The 13706-nt window shown below is 41.7% G+C and overlaps 1 pseudogene; it reads left to right on the forward strand.

Annotated features, from left to right (window-relative positions):
* Positions 1 to 273: 273 nt before the first annotated feature.
* Positions 274 to 3353, forward strand: LOC128618404 (uncharacterized; annotated as a pseudogene).
* Positions 3354 to 13706: the final 10353 nt, after the last annotated feature.

Raw genomic sequence — 13706 nt, forward strand, 5'->3', positions numbered from 1 at the left:
ACCAAAGTGACCCTTCTTTCCTCGAGGGCATCTTACCAGGTGAACATTCCTTCATTAACGAGCCGCTCCTGGCCCCAGAAAACAAACCCCCACCCCCCCCTCCCCCCCCGGCACTGAGCCCTCCATAGCCAGACACCTTAACCCCTCCCAAGGTGATTTGCTCGCTCCCCCCAAGCCCACTCTCCCCAGCAAAATGGGGTGTTTTTCTGCATCCATCCACCAGACCTCTTATAAGGCCTCAGTCTTGGCTGTCAGACTTAGCTCCTTGTTGACATGGGGCAGCAACTGGAGAAAGGGCGTCCCTTACCCTCACTCTGGAAGGAGATCATCACTATTAATGACCTCGCCCTGTGCGATGCACGTCAAGCCATCCACGCAAGCGGGCGTTCCATGGCCTTCTCAGTGGTTGGCAAGTGTGAACTGTGGCTTAACTTATTGGGTCTCCCTGACAGTGAGAAGCAGTGCATCGCTGGAGCGCTGTTGGAGCCCGGCCAGGCCCTTTTTCGGTCCTGCCATTGCTTTGATGCAACAACATTGTGACAACAAAACGATGGGGAACGAGGCTCTCAAGCTGTGTCTGCCGAGGAAATCCATGCCACACCAGGCCCCCGCTGTGCGGTCACCTATTCCACCTGGGGGATGCCATTTCCAGAATGCCAGCAGACCGAAACCTCAGAACAAGCCAGTGGCTCAGCAGGGTAATCCCCCTTCTGCAAAGCCTTGGGGGAGAAAGTCCTTCGCTGCAGCCACAGCCAAGAAAACCCCTAGCCCTGCTCCTTCTAATGCCAAAAGGAAGCAGCCGGCCTGATGCACGGCCCCAGGGGGCTTTGAGTCCACTTTTTCGGGTGGCCAGCCCTCTGGACTCCAGTTTTACCCTCCTATCCTACCCATCCAAGGGAAGGAGGCTTTCTGTCAGTGGGGTCAGCCACCCCCCCCCCCCCCCCGCCCATACCAGTGGGTGCCCACCAGGTGTTTTAGTGGCTTCTCTTTAGTGGCATTCAGGGAGATCTGCACAAGCAATGTCACCAAACGGCTTCCCACACACAGCTTCCACACATTTAATAAAGGCTTCGGCCCCAGTGTTCTCCAAAACACAAAAATAAATAAATAAATAAATAAAAACAAATCAAATTAATTCATTTCCAGGAGATGACATCCCCTGGCAGCCCCACATGTTACCCCCAAGCTGTCTGCTAGATAGCGCCACTGTATCGCAAATGGACGAACCAGGTGCATGCGCAGTTCTGAGCAGCTCTGGTGGCAAAACTCGAAAGTCCCATAACAGGCTGCAGACTTCAGTTTGCGAAGAAACCCCTGTGGTTCAGCTGAGTTATCTCTTCTCATACATAGGAGAGCTCCGCTCATATTCTGAAAGACAAAATCTCCTCCCTCAATTCAATTCAATTCAATTTTATTTGTATAGCGCTTTTTACAATGGACATTGTCTAAAAGCATCTTTACAGAAAGATATAAATAGAGGACACAGATTTTAAGTTTGTGAATTTATCCCTTAGAAGAAGAAACCTTGAGAGGAACCAGACTCAGAAGGGAACCCATCCTCATCTAACAACAGATAGTGTGAAAGTAAAAGAAAGTTCATTATGGTTTTAACATGAAATCTGTTTTGTTAAACTAGTCCACTGTTCACCAAAGGAGACCTGCGTGCAAAACTGCATGTGGTAATTGCAGTCCCAAGGCCATTTTAGCTACCGTAGTCCCAGCAACCACAGCAAGACATTCACCATTCTCCCTCCTCAAGAGAGGGGCGATTTGAGTGGTTTCCCTGCATCTACGTCATCAGGGGTTTTATTCCTGGTATTTCCTGGTCTCAAAAAAGCACCGCCCATTTCATTCTATTCTGGATCTCAGAGTGTTGAACAAGCCTTTGAAGAAATACGCTTTCAGAATGCTGACACAGCAATCTTTTTTGCTTAATTCATTAGAACGACTGGTTCATGTCAGTCGATCTGAAAGATGCTTTTTTCCATGTAAGCATTTATCCCCGACACAGGAAATTCCTTCATTTTGGCATACATTACGAATTCACAGTTCTTCCTTTCGGTCTCTCACTGAGTCCGAGAGTATTTTGTTTGTGTGCGGAGGTGAGTTTAGGCCCTCTGAGAATGACAGGTCTCAGAATCCTAACTTATATAGATGATTGGATTATCATAGTCGATTCCAGAGAGAAAGTGTTGCAAGACACTCATCATGTGCTCGCGCACATCACATTGCTCGGTTTCAGAGTGGATGTGAGCAAAAACAATTTCACTCTTTCTCAGAATGTTATATTCCTGGGGTTGGAGCTGAATTCAATAACCATGCATGTGTGTCTATCGCAAGAGCGCATTCTCTCCCTAATGAATTGCCTCTCACAGTTCAGGGAGGAGGCGAGGGTACAATATTGCACATGTCTCACACTACAGGGCCTTATGGTTTTGCCTCTCGGCCTTCTGAGAATGAGAGCATCATGAAATGGGTTTTATCACTCCACCTCAGCCGTTTAAGTCACCTCGGCCGCTCCATCACAGTGATGCGCTTGTGCTCAGCAGCCCTGAGCCACTGGAGGAATGCAGGGTTTTACACTCAAGGCACTCCCCTCGGGGTGGTCATGTTGCGAAAAGTGGTGACGACAGATGCATCCTCAATGGGGTGGGGAGCCACCCAGGAGGACAGAACAGTGAATGGCGTGTGGGCAAACGAACTCCGCTCAGCCCACACAAAAACTATTTGGAGCTCATTACACCGTGGAAGGATCTGAAACATTTTCTGCCCCGCCTCCAGGGGCATCATGTGCTGGTACGGTGTGACAAAACCACAGCTGTAGCACATATCAATCCCCAAGGAGGGATGCACACCCCCAAGCTTCATGCTCTAGCTCACAGGCTTTCAGTGTGGACCAGGCAGCACTTTCTGTCATTCCATACAACCCATTTCCCAGGCATCTTGAACAGGGGCCTAGACCTCCTGTTGAGGGGGAACCTACTCTATGGAGATTGGCACCTCCACCTGCAAGTAGTGGACTTATTTTGGCTGGGATTCGGCCGGGATGCTGGAGATCTCTTCACCTCATGTGAAAACACCCATTGTCCTATGTTCTTCCCGCTAAGGGACAGGGACGCACCCCTTGGCATGGACGCACTGGCCCATTTATGGCCCAACGTGCTGCTCTAGGCATTCCGTTCCCTTTGCTTAATAGCCCCCACCATAGCCAGGGTGAGAGTTCAGAGCCTAACCCTCATTCTGGTGGCCTGTCCGATTATACAGCCCTCCTGTCTCAGGTGAACGGAGAAATCTATCACCCCCACCCAGTCCATGTGGCCCTCTGGGCTTGGCCCGTGAGAGGGCAAACCTGAATGCAATGGGGCTTCCTCCACATGTGGTCACCACCATACAGAGTGCTAGGGCATCCTCCACACGTTCCCTTTATGACTGTAGATGGCACGTGTTCAAGGAGTGGTGCAGTGGGTGCCACCTGATATCATATCAGTGTTTGGTTTTGGACATTTTATGTTTTTAGCAAGACTTTATGGATGGTGGTAAATCCTTTTCCACTATCAAGTCTACCTAGCGTCTATTGATGCCATGTTGAGTTCGATGGTGTGACAGTCGGTCAACACCACCTCATTCGTTGGTCCATGAAGGGTGCTCGTCGCCCACTTCCAGTCAGTGGAAAAGCTGTTCCAGAGTGGGACCTCTCCATGGTGCTGGAGGCTCTGTCGCAACAGCCTTTTGAGTCCCTGGGGGACATTTCCTCTAAGCTTCTGTCCTTGAAGGCAACTTTACTCCTGGCCCTGGCTTCAGCCAAACGTGTTAGTGATTTACATGCACTCTCTGTTCATTCCATCCATCCATCCATCCATCCATCTTCTATACCACTTATCCTTTTCAGGGTCATGGGGAACCTGGAGCCTATCCCAGGGAGCATCGGGCACAAGGTGGGGTACACCCTGGACAGGGTGCCAATCCATCGCAGGGCACAATCACATACACATACACACACCCATTCATACACTACAGACACTTTGGACATGCCAATCAGTCTACCATGCATGTCTTTGGACTGGGGGAAGAAACCAGAGTACCCGGAGGAAACCCCCATAGCACGGGGAGAAGATGCAAACTTTTTTCATTTTCATGCACTCTCTGTTCATTCCTCATGCACTTAATTCTCTCTTAGTTGAGATAAGGTTTTTCTTAGGCCAAGCCCCGCCTTTATGCCTAAATGCTTTCCAGCATTCACCTGTGAAGTGATTGAGCTTTCCACTTTTCATCCTCTTCCCCTCTCCACAGAGAGGAACAGCGGTTGAATGCTCTTTGTCCTGTGCATGCCCTTCAGGCCTACATGGATAGCTTTTTTTTAGGAGAAGTGGCCAGCTCTTCATTTTCTGCCAACAACCCCCCCCCCCCAACGCCTATCCCATTGGCTTGTGGAAGCTATTCCTTTGGCATATGAATCGAGGGCCTTAGAGCACACTCTACTAGGGGCGTGGGTGCCTTGTGTCATTGCAGGACATCTGTTCTGCTGCAAGCTGGGCCTCTCCCCATACATTTATCAGATACTGCTGGCTCAATGGCACTAGGACACCTGTAGCTCACTCTGTCCTAGGAGTGAGCTCCTCGTAGCGTTTCTCCCTTGAGCCCTCTTCTCCATCTTGAAGCTTGGACTGTCAGGCTTTGCTTATTCATGTCACCAGCATGTCCTTCATGTTCTGCCTGTGTACCACTATCACCTTCGTGCATGGTGTAACCAGGCACGTCATTATGGGATGCGTCAAGCACCACCTATCTAGGTGACCATCCCCTGGCTTACAGGGCCTTAATGTGAGTGTGATGGGCAACTGGGGAGTTGTCCATTTCTCCCATAGGTGGATCTCAAACGCGAGATGATGAAAGAGAACAATAGGTTACTGTCCGTAACCCCGGTTCTCTGAAAAATTGAGTGGAGAGATCCACCAAGCTTGCCCCGCCTGCCACACAAGAAGCAAATTTGTTCACTGAGGAAAAGGTGCAATTGGATGATTCTACAGAGGTAATGATGCCCTTCCCATAGGAGATCTCTCCACTCAATGTTTCAGAGAACTGGTGTTATGTACAGTAACCCATTGTTTTGCATGCAAGTCTTCATCATTGAACAGTTGATAACTTCAACAAAATAGACTTTATGTTAAAACTGTAATGAATTCAGAAATACAATTACTCTGCTGCTCATATTTTCAAATTCCTGGTTACACAATTGCACAGTAAACAGTTATAGAAGGGAAATTATTTATAATCACACTATCCGTTGTTACCCAGATGAGGATGGGTTTCCTTTTGAGTCTTGTTCCTCTCAAGGTTTCTTCCTCATATCGTCTCAAAGAGTTTTTCCTCGCCACTGTCGCATCTCGATTGCTCATTAAGGAAAAATGTATAAGTTTTAAATTTATATCCTAAATTTTAAATCCTAGCAATACTATTAATACAACTCATTTGTGTATCACCCTCCCCAGCCCTCCACTACCAGCATATTCCTGACTGCTGAGAACTTTGCTACCTTTTCTTTAAAAACAGATGAAGGCTGAGTTTATGTAGAGCAAAGTTCCCTGAAGTTGCCCAATGAGGCAAGTTTTTTTCTCTCTGGTTTGTTAACACAGGGGATATAATTCAGTCTTAGTTGTCAAGATAAAGGACCCTTTATCCTAAATTTCATTTCTACAAAAAATAAAAAATAAAATAATGAATTAAACTAGGTGGAAAAACACGCATTTATAATATTTAATAGCAGTTTAATTTTACATATTAAAAACCAATAGGACAATTTTAAAATCACAACAGATTTTTTTTTTTTTGGTTTGTACCTTTGTCCTGAAGATCAGCCCACCAAATTAAGCTGTAATGTTGGAAAAAAATATTAATGTAAAAGTACTATACAGAATAAGTATTGGAGCTCACAGAGACCAGTCTTAACTCCATAAACCAACACTATTCTTACAGTGTTAACTCACTGTCTATAAAGGCTCATTAAACAGTCTAGATCTGTCATGGCCAAGTTTGGAACTGCTTGTGGATTCTGTTTTTTCTCATCAGGATACCAAAACATACATCCATCCATTTTCTATATCGCTTATCCTACAGGGTCGCAGAAAACCTGGAGCCTATCCCAAGGAACATGGGACACAAGGCGGGGTACACCCTGGACAGGGTGCCAATCCATCACAGGGCACAATCACATACACATACACATTCATACACTACGGACACTTTGGACATGCCAATCAGTCTACCATGCATGTCTTTGGACTGGGGAAAGAAACCAGAGTAGCCGGAGGAAACCCCCGTAGCACGGGGAGAAGATGCAAACTTTGCACATACAGGGCAGTGGCAGGAATCAAACCCCCAACCCTGGAGGTGTGAGGCAAAAATGATAACCACTAAGCCACCCACTAAAACATACATATAATTTAAATATGCTTAACGTATGACTTTCAGTTATTTGGACAATTTAATAAAAGGTCTTTGGTGTCAGTGGTAGATTGTGGTAGTTGTGCTAGATTTATTTACAATTATTCATCTGTAGGAACCACGCTATCCTGGTCAGGGTCAAGGTGGATACAAGCTTATCCCAGGAACCTTGGGCATGAGGTGGGAATACACCCAGGATAGGAGAGCAGTCCATCACAGGGCATCATGAACACACCTGCACACCATAGGGCAATTTCTCATAGGCATTCCACCTACTGGTATGTTTTTGGGAGGTAGGAGGAATCCAGAGAACTCAGGAAGCCTATATAGACATCGGGAGAACAAGTGAAACTTCACACAAACTAATGATGAACCAGGGGTACTGCAGCTTTATGGCACCACCAAACCACGAACTCCCTTCTCTCATTTCTATCACATTTCAACCTTTTGAATATTTTCAATATTTTTTGTTTTGTTTTTTTCTCAAGAAGAATGGCTAAAATCCTGAAGTCATGGCTTTTTTTTTTTTTTTACCCAGTTGGATCTATCTGCAGATGTTCATATCGTGATTCTCTTTGATTCTCTCCTTTGTCTAATCACTTTTGGGGCGGCTGTGGCTCAGTCGGTAGAGCAGATTGTCCACTAATAATAGGGTTGGTGCTTCAATTCCCAGCCCACATGTCTCCACATGCAGAAATGTCCTTGGGCAAGACACTGAACCTCAAGTTGCTCCCGATGGCAAGCTAGTGCCTTGCCATGTGTGTGAATGGGTGAATGAGAAACAGTGTAAAGCTGCTAAGGCTAAAAGTGGTATATAAGTGCAGAGCATTTACTTTACAATACAATGAGGTCCCTATTGCATAAGGGGGAAGATTGAAAGTCATATCAGCTAATAACCAGGTGTACCTCAATGATCTATGCTTGGCCCCCACATTTTCTCATTGTATACAATCTTGGAGGAAGCAATCATCCAATCTTACAGCTTCTTGTATTACTTCTATGCTGATGACACTCAACTGTAATTTCCCCCGGGCCACACTTTGGTCTTCACATGCCTCACAGACATCTCAACCTTGTTGAAGCATCACCATCTCCAACTCAACCTGTTAAAAACAGTGTGATGTCATTCTGTCCTCCTGACAAGTGTCAGTGTTCAGTACATCACTATCAAGCTCAGGAAATAATTGCTATTGCCACCAAGTTTTACTTCAGGGGTAAAATCTGATGACCAGTTAGCCTCACAAACTTCATCCCAACATGACAATCTCCCAACATGACAGATTTGGTCACAAAAACAATCAGGCTACACTTGTCAGAATTATATTTGGTTGACACTTTTTTATTCTAAGCTATCTGCAGTTGATATTTAAACTCACAACTTTGTGATCAGTAGCCCAAAGACTTAACGACTGAGCCACTACTCCTCACACAACAGCAGGCACTTTATCCCATAGCACCACTAAAGGTTTTACTGAGGTCTCGCTGTATCTGTCCCAAATTCAGCCCAAGCCACTAATGCAGGAATACAACACAAAATTTCACCCATCCACATACAGACTGCAAATGAATGTCACCATTTGATACCACCACTGCATGCTCCAAAACTAGACTGGTGCTTCATTTTCTCTGCAGATTCGACCTTCAAGAAACACTCAAAGACTCAACTCCTCCAGGAATATTGACGCAGTAACACTTTCAGCTCGGTTTAGCTGAGTGTGTATTTGTTTATCACTTCCACTGACATGAAATCAATGATGTACATAAATTATTATTCTGTTTGAAACACTCTAAATCATTAATTAATCAGATAAAATAAAAGGTGCTAAGTTGCAAAAAAAAAAATTAAAAATTTTATCACGTTATCATGTATTATTGGCTGTTATGGCATTTTATCATATTATTGAATACAGAAGCAAATATCTGCCTTTTTGCAATATATTTCATTCCACTTTCTGGCAGTTAATTCATGTCCCAGCATCTTAGATTTTAAATAGTTTACATTTTGAAAGATTTATGTTGTGGCTAAATGTTTTTCTCAGTTAAATGCGAATGAAATGCAAGTGTGATGCCAGAATTGCAAGAGTACGCTCATATTGTCAGTGGTTGCAATCAGTTTTATGGACCATACTCAGCTCTGAATTTAACTCAATCCTGTTACTTGTACAGTTTCACCCAGAAGAGGATGAGTTGAGTTTGGGTCCTCTCACGATTTCACCGACATGTTGCTTCAGCGAGTTTTGCTCGCCTCTAGCTTGCTCATTATGGATCTAAATCTGCATCCAGTTTTAGGTATCGATGTTAAATTAAACCAACAAAAAAAAGGTAACTTAAAGTAAAAGTGTTTCTAATTTGATAAGATACATTTCTGTGCTTCATGCACAAAATAACAACTAATTATTCCTACTTAAATCCACTCTGCTGGACTCGACCCAGGACCTTTTCCATCTTACACATCAAATCTTACCAGCTACAGAATTTTCGAAAGTCTTTTGAACTGTTAATGTGTCCCTAAATGACCAACCATTCAATTACATGAAAGCTGCTCATCACATTTAAAAAAAAAATAATAAATAAATAAATAAATAATTAAAAAATAAAAACACACCATCTGTCAACTCCTAATTTATTTTTTCAGAAATCTGAATGGTTTGATTAGATAGAAAATAATGTCAATTCAATTCAATTTTATTTGTATAGCACTTAACAATTAAGAACTGATGTTGTCACAAAGCAGCTTGACAGAAAATTTTTACCTTTTAATTTATAAATTTTAACATATGCTATGGCCTGCACACTCACCAGATCTCAACCCAACTGAACACCTATGGAAGATTTTGGAGTGACATGTTAGACTGCACTCTTCATCACCACCACCATCATCACATCATCATCATCATCATCATCAAAACACTAGCTGAAGGATTATTATTTTGAAGAAGGGTGTTCATCCCTCCAGCACATTTCCAGAACCTAAGGTGCATCAAAATTCTTTAAGTTGGTTTTTCTTTCATCTGTCACCTGCCTGTATTACAATACACAGTTTACTGTAAACATTTCCACGAAAAAAGTGCAATAGGTTTTTATTATTATTATTCTGACAGCTGGCTGGTCATGGTTGATGGAGTTTTCCTCAGGTGCATTAGTTAGTTAGTTTGAAGATATCCACATGCAGTAACAATGTGAAAGGGTCATTGGCAGAGTTGGGGGCGGGTGTGTGCGAACAACCCTGGGCCCACCTTCTAGGGGGACCCCTACTGATCACAAAGATTTTTTTTTGTAAATTTATTGTCTTTTTTTAGTAACAGAACATAGATCAAATATCCATTCCAAATCATTTTATTACAAAATCATTACATCGCAGGCTACTCAATTGTATGTGGCAATTTGTTTACATATGCATCATTTCCCTTTAGAACAGTAACAGTGTGATTACCGTTAGATACTGTTGTTAGCCTTTGCTCGGCAAGAAAATATGAAAAATTAGAAAACATGAAAAGATATAAATCTGGCGCATTTAAGCAGAGAGAGAGGTTGGAGGAACAGCAGAGGAAAAACTCTGTCACGTCTAGTTGTGCCTGACTGCCAAGCTATTTCGTTCAGTTGCTCATTTTTCTTAATCAGACTGTCTGATTTTTTAGATCAGATAACATCACAGGTTGGAGCTGGATGGATTTTTAAGTTACCTGTTTGTTTGTAGTTGGTAATACTGCAACGTTGTGTTTTGGTCTACTGTAGGCCTAATCGTTGCTGAACGACTTTACGTTTTTTTGTGACCCTAAATGGAATGTATTGTTTTTGTAAACAATAAACCAACGATACTGACCATTTGTGTGTACTACGTGTGTGATTTGAAAGATTGCTGAACACAATACCTAAGCCTAGCCTACATTGTTTTGGTTTGCCGTTCCACACTGTTGAATAGATACATGTGTGTCCATTCGTGTTTGAGGTTGCATTTACTGCCACTATTTTTTTAATTATACAACAAGATATAAAAACCAAGTAAAAAACCTTTGCTCTGCCCTGGGAAAGAGTTTAAGTGTTTTTTTACACAACTGTATAACTGTAATATATACTGTACAGGCTGTAGTGAAATGCCTCACTACTACTAGAATGTGACTGTGATTTATATTTTATAGGTGCTCTTGGGAATCCCACTAAAAGGTCATAACAACCACTGAAAAGCTGCTGTTAATTCATTATTCATAGCTAGTCTATAAATAAAGCTTAACCTCCAAACTTTAAAAGTAATCTTTCATGGCCAGATAAAATATTTGTTTTGGGCACACTGGTGTGTTTTGGTGGCCTAGTGGTTAGCACGTTCGCCTCACACCTCCAGGGTCGGGGGTTTGATTCCTGCTGTGGCACTGTGTGTGTGGAGTTTGCATGTTTTCCCCATGCTGCGGGGGTTTCCTCCGGGTACTCCAAGCGGTAGAAGATGGATGGATGGATTTCATACTACATCAATATTGAATGCTCAATACTCAATACAGAAAGTATGTAATGCGTTCGTTCTAATACGTTCATCGTTTCTGTATTAACAACTCGTTCACACAAGTACAGCAGACTTTCCACATAATCTAAGCCTAATAATAAACTTTAATGATGTGCTGTTATTTAACAAAGGAGATGTTTATTGAACGTTTATGGAAGGAGTCTCCGGTGTCAGTGCTTTGTAAAAGTCAGTAAGTTTTCCACAATAGGAAAGTCTTCAGCGGTGAGAAGTTTACGCTCAGTAACTACTCTATTCTCAGTACTTACTGCTATTATGGCATTTTATGTCTTATTAACTGCAAGAGAGAGTAAAAGAGAGCGACTACTTAGGGAATGACTATTTATAGCTGCTAGAACGCAAGTGGTAACTTGTTTCATGGAGGTTGTGCATATTAAATGTAATTATAAATGTAAAAAAATATATATTCAATTGTTGATAAATACCTGTGGTATAAGAGAAATAAAACACCTTGTGATGTTATTTGAAAACAGTCATCAAGATAACTGATTATTTTCCCATGATACATTGTGTTTTCTTTGTTTCTTTAAAAATGTGTGCAGATTGCGTAACATCGAGAACATAGTGGTGTGTGGTTTGGGCAATATATAATGACACAGAAACCATCCAAGATACAAAGATGCAGTTTCCTCTACATCTCCGAAATAAGATATAATCAGGAAAATCCAAGAGATTTCTGCCGATCTAAATACCATTAAAGTGCAAAGTCATTGTTTCGTAATGTAAGTTCCTAAATCGACTGTTCAGGGAACCGTAACACCATTTCCTCTGCAAAAGCTTTAGTACAATAAGAAAATAAGTGCTATTTAAGAACTCAATGATCCTGAACTCAAACTGCCCTGGAGCATATTAGGTGTGCAGCCTACGTTACCATGGTGACATAACGCGATTAAATGTGATCCACTTGAAATTGAGACACAAAATCTAATTAAGCTCAAAGATAGATAGCTAAGCAGTCAATTCTAGTAGTGTTAAAGCAGAGATGGCTGCAGGACAGGTGAGGATATTACAACTGAGTGGATTCAGTGTTGTTTAAAGGATATGAAAGTGGTTATAAAGACAATACGAATGACTAGAGAATATTTGTATCACATTCAGAAAGAGAGATGCAAACTTTGAAATGGTTATATTTAAATGTTTCCCTATCTGTCCAATTCAGGAATGTGTTCCTGCCATGTGTCCAGTGTTCCCGATTCCACCACAAGCAGGAGCAAAAGAGGAACGAATGATTGAACAATCAATATCTTAAGATACATTAACTGAGCGTTTTTACTTATATACTAAATAATAAATGATAATAAATGTCTTGTAGGTATAAATGAAATTTGTCCTCGTCATGGGGTGCAAACTTTTCGTAATTTGTCAATTAATTTAACTTTCCTGAGATTTACAGTGCACTGTTTAGTCGTAATCTGAGAAAATAAAATGAGCTGTTAGAATAATGATTTTGTGTGGTGAAGTTATTCTCTTTTATATTAAAGTCTTTCAGTGCCTGAAATAGTCAGGTCTCAGAATTCAGTGAGTTCAGTGCTGTTTGTCTTCTTTCCCATGCTCTTTGTGTAGCGATCAGAGACTGCAAGTCTGCACATTTATCAGTTTTATCTTGGAATCTATCCAGTGTTTGAGATGTCAATGATAACACACCTAAGTGAGCTTTCTTTTAACTTCACACCACTGCTATTCGTTCAGGCAGAGGCATGTCTGAATAAGAAAAAGAAATGTGTTTGGAGAAAATAGCAACCATCAATTTGTTGGATTAAAATAAAAAGGTGGTTACGGATTAAAGGCCTGAACATGAGTACATCATGTGAAGCAAAGCAATGTTGTTGACCTGTGTAAGTCAAGTAATGCATATAAAATACATAAATGATTAGTTTAATAAAGGGAATATAATAATAATAATAATAATAATAATAATAATAATAATAATAATAATAATAATAATATAAAGAAAAACTTTATATCACTTTTCATACACATTGTAGCTCAGTATTGGAAGTAGTGAAAAATAATTTAAAAAATAAAATATACGGAGTACAATTTTAAAAAATGAAGTGAACTTACAAAATAAGGATACATGTTTTGCCATGGACGATGTCACATCTTCACTGAACAACTTGATTCTTTTTCAATTTTGCAAATACTGTAATTATAGGGTTGGGGTGGATGTTGATCTGCCACGTGTCCAGAAGGCGAGCCGGCGGAGGAAGTGTGATGCTCTGGATAATGTTCTGCTGGGAAACTTTGGGTCCTGGCATTCATGTGGATGTTACTTTGACAAGTACCACCTACCTGAACATTGTTGCAGACCAAGTACCAAGTGTCTTCATGGACACGGTTTTCCCTAATAACAACGGCTTGGTGTCAGATACCACAGCACACCTTCAGAGGTCTTGTAGAGTCCATGCCTCGACGGGTCAGAGCTGTTTTGGCGGCACAAGGCCGACCTACACAATATTAATCAGGTGGATTTAATGTTATAGCTGATCCACATCTAACTACACATCTTTCTCCATAACTGTCACTGTAGTTACCCAAAAAAATGCAGTTACTGAAAAATATCATTTAAGTTGAATAAATGAATAACAAGCTTAGACTTCGAGGTAATTCATTTTATTACATATTTAACCATCACACTACAATGATATTACTGTGGTGCATTAAGATAATTAAAATAATGTTTAATACATATTTAACCATGATATTGTTTTATGGGTTTTACAGTGATGCTTTAGGGTATGGTTATTATGCC

This window comes from Ictalurus furcatus, chromosome 14 (genome assembly GCF_023375685.1).
Source record: "Ictalurus furcatus strain D&B chromosome 14, Billie_1.0, whole genome shotgun sequence".
NCBI lineage: Eukaryota > Metazoa > Chordata > Actinopteri > Siluriformes > Ictaluridae > Ictalurus > Ictalurus furcatus.